The 7,465-nt window shown below is 47.3% G+C and overlaps 1 pseudogene; it reads right to left on the minus strand.

Annotated features, from left to right (window-relative positions):
* Positions 1-3,938: 3,938 nt before the first annotated feature.
* LOC124597663 lies at positions 3,939-4,056 on the minus strand (annotated as a pseudogene).
* Between the last annotated feature and the right edge of the window lie 3,409 nt (positions 4,057-7,465).

The raw sequence follows: 7,465 nt of genomic DNA on the forward strand, positions 1-7,465 counted from the left end.
CGTAGGTGAAGCAGGTGACAGACAGCAATCCACTAGAAGAACCCTCACGCAGTGTAGTCCACACAAAAAGCACGCAGCTTACAGAACCCTCGTTCGGCTAATACTTGAATATCGGTCGACAGTCTGGGATCCGTACCAGGTAGGATAGATAGGGGAGATGGAGAAGTTGGAAATAAGAGCTGCTTGTTTCGCTACACGTGTATTTAGTGCGCGTGGAAAAGTCACGGAGATGCTCAGCCACCTCAAATGGTAGAAGCTGCAAGAGAGGCGTTCCGCTTCACCGGGGGCTTTACTGTTAAAACTCCGAGAGTGTATGTTCCTAGAAGGAAACAAAAGTGAGATTTGAGTTTAACGCCCCGTCGACAGCCCGGTTCAGTAGAGTCTCCCTGTGTTCCTTCCGCATAGAGAGGCGGACGACGTCATCGAAGAAGTCACAGAGGGAGAGGTCGCGCTTGCAGGCAAGGGAGATGGGCGGCTGCGACAACGTCAGTCACGAGCTGCTGAAGATGCAGCCGCCGAACGCTGTACGATAACTCGCGAGACTCTACAGTTCCGTGCTCAGGACCTGCAACTTCCCGACTGCATGGAAACATGCGGAAGTTGAAGCGGTTCCCAAGGTCGGAAAAGATCTGCAGCTACCGCAAAATCACCGACCGATCAACCTATTGCCCGCAGTTTCGGAGATATTAGAAAGGCTTTACGTCAAGAGGCTGTGGCGGCACGTCAGGGAGCAAGGCCTGGGCTTCAGAAGGGGCCACCCCACGCAGCAGCAACTTCTCCGACTGGTAGAGCAGGCGATGGGGGCACTGGAACGCCGCGAGTATCTGGGGGCGGTACTCCTGGACGTTTCCAGGGCTTCCGACATCGTGTGGCACGAGGGCCTTGTGCATAAATTACAGTACTGGCCATTAAAATTGCTACACCAAGAAGAAATGCAGATGATAAACGGGTATTCATTGGACAAATTTATTATACTAGAACTAACATGTGATGACATTTTCACGCAATTTTGGTGCATACATCTTGAGAAATCAGTATCCAGAACAACCACCTCTGGTCGTAGTAACGGCCATGATACGCCTGGGCATTGAGTCAAACAGAGCTTGGATGACGCGTACAGGTACAGCTGCCCATGCAGTTTCAACACGATACCACAGTTCATCAAGAGTAGTGACTGGCGTATTGTGACGAGCCAGTTGCTCGGCCACCATTGACCAGGGGTTTTCAGTTGTTGAGAGATCTGGAGAATGTGCTGGCCAGGGCAGCAGTCGAACATTTTCTGTATCCAGAAAGGCCCGTACACGACCTGCAACATGCGGCCGTGCATTGTTTTGCTGAAATGTAGGGTTTCGCAGGGACCGAACGAAGGGTAGAACCACGGGTCGTAACACATCTGAAACGTAACGACCACTGTTCAAAGTGCCGTCACGCCGGGTGATATGCCAGTATGGCGATGACGAATACACCCTTCCAATGTGTGCGTTCACCGCGATGTCGTCAAACACGGATGCGACCATCATGATTCTGTAAATAGAACCTGGATTCATCCGAAAAAATGACGTTTTGCTATTCGTGCACCCAGGTTCTTCGTTGAGTTCACTATCGCGGGTGCTCCTGTCTGTGATGTAGCGTCAAAGGTAACCGCAGCCATGGTCTCCGAGCTGATAGTCCATGCTGCTGCAAACGTCGTCGAACTGTTCGTGCAGATGGTTTTTGTCTTTCAAACGTCCCCATCTGTTGACTCAGGGATCGAGACGTGGGTGCACGATCCGTTACAGCCATGCGGATAAGAAGCCTGTCATCTCGACTGCTAGTGATACGAGGCCGTTGGGATCCAGCACGGCGTTCTGTATTACCCTCCTGAACCCACCGATTCCATATTCTGCTAACAGTCATTGGATCTCGACCAACGTGAGCAGCAATGTCGCGATACTATAAACCGCAATCGCGATAGGCTACAATCAGACCTTTATCAAAGTCGGAAATGTGATGGTACGCATTTCTCCTCCTGACACGAGGCATCACAACAACGTTTCACCAGGCAACGCCGGTCAACTGCTGTCTGTGTATGAGAAATCGGTTGGAAACTTTCCTCATGTCAGCACGTTGTAGGTGTCGCCACCGGGGCCAACCTTGTGTGAATGCTCTGAAAAGCTAATCATTTGCATATCACAGCATCTTCTTCCTGTCGGCTAAATTTCGCGTCTGTAGCACGTCATCTTCGTGGTGTAGCAATTTTAATGACCAGTAGCGTACTTACGCAGGGGCTACCGGTGTCGCACGCACGCCTGCTCCAATCCTATCTGACCTGGTGCACTTTCCACGCGTGCGCCGACGACGGGACGTCGACAACGCGTCCCATTGCAGCCGGAGTACCGCTGTAGGCCGTCCTCGCCCCCTTGCTCTACTCACTCTACACCGCCGGCGTCCCGAAGAGGCAGGGCGTTCACGTTGCACTCTACGCCGACGACACGTCGTTATACGGACGAAGCATCAGCGCCAGGTTGATGCGTCACTGTCTGCAATCGGCTTGCGATGTCCTGGGAGCTTGGGCCACCAAATGGCGGCACAAGTTTAATGTAGCCAAAGCCAGGCGGTGATATTCACAAGAAAGAAGATTCCTGCCGACCTGCAGTCACTAAGCGTCATGGGAGACCCCATCCCACGGACGAACACCGGACGGTACCTAGACGTCATTCTGGACCGGCGCCTGACGTGGAAGGCGCACATCAGGCAAGTAAGGGGTAAAGCGCTGGGCAGACTGCGCTTATTATACCCCTTACTGAACCCAGCGACGACCCTGCTCCCACGCTGTTGCATCACTCTGTACCTGACACTAATCAGGCCAGTGTTGGAGTACGCTGCCGTGCTCGGGGCAACGCGGCCGACTCGTCGATTATAAAGCTGCAGACGGTCCAGAACAAGGCTCTTAGTTAGCGCTACACCTACCGAGAGACTTCAGCACCGGAGAAATTCGAAGAATGGCAGGAATCCCGCTGCTACAAGACCGATTCCGGCAAGCGGTGCAAAGTTTTTACGCGCCCGTGCGGACGTCGGAGGACGCTCTCATCCGCGACTTGGGCAAACAAGTCCACTGCCGACCGACCACAACGTGGCCAGACCTGTTGCTGGCATAACAGAACGCCGCTCCACGAGAAAAGAAGAACACATAGGAGCTACGCAATCCAGACGACGATTCGAAACGAGAAGAACAAGAAATCCAACCCATGGAAGAAGTAGGTAAGGCGTCATCCGCTTACCCTACAACACACCGGAACATGCAGTTCCGTGGAATTGCAATGCGATGCGATGCGATCTGTCACTAGAGACAGAACACAAGCTTCGATTACGAGAGGATATGGAAGACAATCGGGCATACCCTTTTCAAAGGAACCATCCTGGCATTTGCCTGGAACAATTTAGAGAAATCACGGGAAACCTAAATTTGTGTGGTCGGAAGGGGATTTGACCGGCCGTCCTCCCGGATGCGACACTAGTGTGCTAATCACTGCACCGCCTCGTTCGGTTTACTAGAATGGAGAATCAATATATTTCCCCCACCTGTACATATCTCACGGAAAGACCATGAAGGTAGAGTTTGATTTGAGCTCACTGCTTTCGTCGTTCCCACGAATGGAACAGGAAAGGCGGCGAAATGACGCTGGCATACAAAGTACCCACCACCATACATGTAAAATGGCTCGTGGAGTGCAAATGTAGACGTAGACGTTGTGGATAAATACATTTAATAATCACTCCGTCTTCAGGCCACGAGTGGCCTACCGGGACCATCCGACCGCCGTGTCATCCTCAGTAGAGGATGCGGATAGGAGGGGTGTGGGGTCAGCACACCGCTCTCCCGGTCGTTATGATGGTATTCTTGACCGAAGCCGCTACTAATCGGTCGAGTAGCTCCTCAATTGGCATCGCGAGGCTGAGTGCAACAGCGCATGGCGGCCTGGATGGTCACCCATCCAAGTGCCGACCACGCCCGACAGCGCTTAACTTCGGTGATCTCACGGGAACCGGTGTATCCACTGCGGCAAGGCCGTTGCCAAATACGTTTAATAATACAGGCGAAAAATGCTGTCCTTTCTAAAACAGTGCATAATTTACGTTGAGAAGCAGGTACATATTAAAATTATGCACTTTAAAAATAAGAAAATATGAATGAGAAATGATGCATATGGTGTTTCAAAAGGTACTTTACAATTACAGTGACATATAACTTGACTTGTAAGTAACTAAAAGTAAGTCTTCTGATGCACAAACTCAATAGTTGTTATTTGTGTGTGCATGTGTGCGTAAAATAATGCCTTTCCAGGTGACAAGAGCAACATAACTGAGAAAGATTTTCTTTGTTGTTGCAGGGTAGTAGGAGCACCGTAAATGAATCGAAGAATGGAGTCTGCAAAGGAGAAGGATGTGTGCGGCTTGATTGATTGAAATTAAGGCAACCACCAAAATTCAGAGAAATTTGAGAACGCAACAGGGGAACCACCCTCTCGACCATTCATAAAAAAACTGCACAGGAACTTCATGGAAGCATGGTGTACGGATTTGATACATCGTGTAGGCAGGCCTAGGAGAAGTGACGAAGGTACGGAGAGAATTCGACAGATTTTCCAGCATTCACTACAGAAGTGTGTTCGTAATTCATTAAAGAAACTGCCAATTCCTTGAAGGACAGTGCACCGGGTTCTCCGAAAGCGTCTTCATCTGTTTTCGTTCAGACTGCAGCTGTTACAAAAAATCAAACCAGATGAGAAGCCAAAACGTGCTGTATTTACTCGGGACATATCCGGATGAATAATTTCTGAGGTACAATACATTTTCAAATGAATCAACTTTTCATGTGTGTCGCAACGTTGATAAACATAACCTACGCACACGGTCTCGACCAAGGCACACGCTATAAGGGAGGTGGTGCGTGATAGTTCCAAAGTTGATGTCTAGTGCCGCATGTTACCTGACCGCATTGTAGGGCCATTCTTTTTCGCCAAAGAAACAGTAAATGCCTCAAATTATTGTAACATGCTTGAACTGTACCTAATACCATAATTGCATAACCGGAAACCTCATGTTCTTTTCCAGCAAGCTGTTCCACCTGCAACTCTGGGTTTGCCTGTGCGACTTCTCCTTAAAAGGACTTTCCTAAAACAACGGGTTGGAAGAAATCGTCCGATTCCCTGGCCTCCTCGATTCCCTGCCATTACACGCGCTCACTTCCTCTTATGGGGATACGTCAAGGACCTAACGTACTGCACATCCCTGTATGCTCTTGCTGATTCGTAGGAAAGAATAACGCCAGCTGCTGAGACAGCCGGTCGCAGGTTCGAATCCTGCCTCGGGCATGGATGTGTGTGATGTCCGTAGGTTAGCTAGGTTTAATTAGTTCTAAGTTCTAGGGGACTGATGACCTCAGAAGTTAAGTCGCATAGTGCTCAGAGCCATTTGAACCATTTTGCTGAGACAACTGAACTGAGATGTTAGAACGGGCTTAGACCGTGTTGGACTATCGACTAGATACTGTACGTGCCACAAGGGGATCGCACATAGAACTTGATTAAGGAACCAGAAAGTAACTTTTTCAATTGGTACATCAAACTTTTTTCTTCTAGGTTCATTACAAGTCGAGTTATATGACATTGAATTCATGGCACGAGTGTCATAATGAATCTGAAATCAGTTTTCAGGAAAACCCGTACACTTTTTGCAAAGAAGGGCGAAAAATGCCTGAAATTGTTACTAGACTATGGTGATATCAGGAGGCGTGTAGAATGCTGAATTATGGGTCCATCGCACCATGAATTTTTTTTTAAAAAAAGAAAACCCGTCGTAATAAGGCTTGAGAAATCCGTTCAGTCAATTGTGGCTCGTGGGCGGTTTTACCGTATAGCACACGGTATGGGGACCATGCTGTCAGGGATCTCACAGTCGCGGTGTCCAATATTTCGTAGGAGTATCTACCAACGTACTTGACATTGCAAACTAGAGCACGCAGTCTTTTTTAGAAAACAGTTTTTATTCACAATTGTCTTGATCGCAATAGATGGACTTAACAACAGTTTAAAGATTTTGACTCAAGTGAGTCATCATCAGAACCAGTATCTCGTTACAGAAGTGACACATCTAAACCTTTGTAAGTCCATTCAGTGCGATGTGATTACAACAGGAAAATTAACCGTTAACAGCTCTGAACTGAAATTAATAATGATTTTAGGATTATGTACGCATGATGTTGCACTATCTTCAAAGCCCTGCACTACAATAGATCATTGACATAAAACTGAGTGTATTTTTGAACGTTTGAAGAATACATTTGGCGTAATTCAATTTTCTCATTCTACATTTGACGCATTACAAATTGGTACGAAAGTTTTATTTACATCTTCTGCTCCGGTGTGGTTTGCTGTGCGTTTTTATCAACTTGCGTCGCAATATTGTCGACAAAAAACATTTGCTTCATATTTTAGCAAAGAATGCATAAAAATCGATGATGATGTGACTTGTGAAGATACCAGCAACTGTGGGTTAAATGATAAACTCCAATAAATTCGTAAAGTTTGTCGGTTGAGCCTGTCACACTGTGGCCTTAAATGATCACCTGAAAGCATTTAGGCTGCCGTTACAAGACGTCATGTCTTCCCGCGATGACAGCATGAGATAAAGCATACTCGTACTGTTCCTCTACATCACACTGACGTCCATCGAGTCGATGAAGTAGAAAACGATGTTGTATGGGCCACGTAACCTTTCAGTCCTAAACAGAGACCCAATTTCCAAGCTATAGTGCAAATTGAAGAACTTAGTTTTGGTATATGCACATTAGACAATAGCCATTCAATTACTCTGAGTCCATGTGCTGCTAGAGTTTCTGATTGTCAGATTAGTCTACTTAACTATATTCCGCTGCACTACTGTGTCTCCAATTATTCCCATGATCTTAGATCTTAACTTCAACACCAATTCATAGGGGCTATCGCAGTTTGCAAGTTCCTCTGTTGCTACAGCGCCAGTTTCCTATTTTGATATCCTTCCACGACAGTATTAGGAGAATTTTCCCCAAACTGATTGTTTCACATGTAATGTACTTTTCCTAGTCCGTAATCAAGCCTACTTCCAACTCAGGTAAGTCTCTCCATCTTATCATGACAGCAAAGAATAATATTGTACATACGGGCACGTGTGGGATAGTTTATAAGCCCTAAAGAAAAGGGTTGCACGCAGGGCGTATTCTTTAGGGCCCTGTCACAATACTGAAAGAAGTGTTTTTTTCGTATGCTGCACTAAGGTAGTTAGTAGCCATACTCAGATGTGTTCAAATGAGCTAAAAGGTGATCCTGTTCTGAATGGCCACCGACTAGAATTGGAACTGGAGACCGAAGATTGACTGTCAGAACTATAGCAGATGTTTTAACGATACTCTGCGGGCACATTCAACATATTTCTTTTGAGAGTCTGA

Source organism: Schistocerca americana, chromosome 2, assembly GCF_021461395.2.
Source record: "Schistocerca americana isolate TAMUIC-IGC-003095 chromosome 2, iqSchAmer2.1, whole genome shotgun sequence".
Lineage (NCBI taxonomy): Eukaryota > Metazoa > Arthropoda > Insecta > Orthoptera > Acrididae > Schistocerca > Schistocerca americana.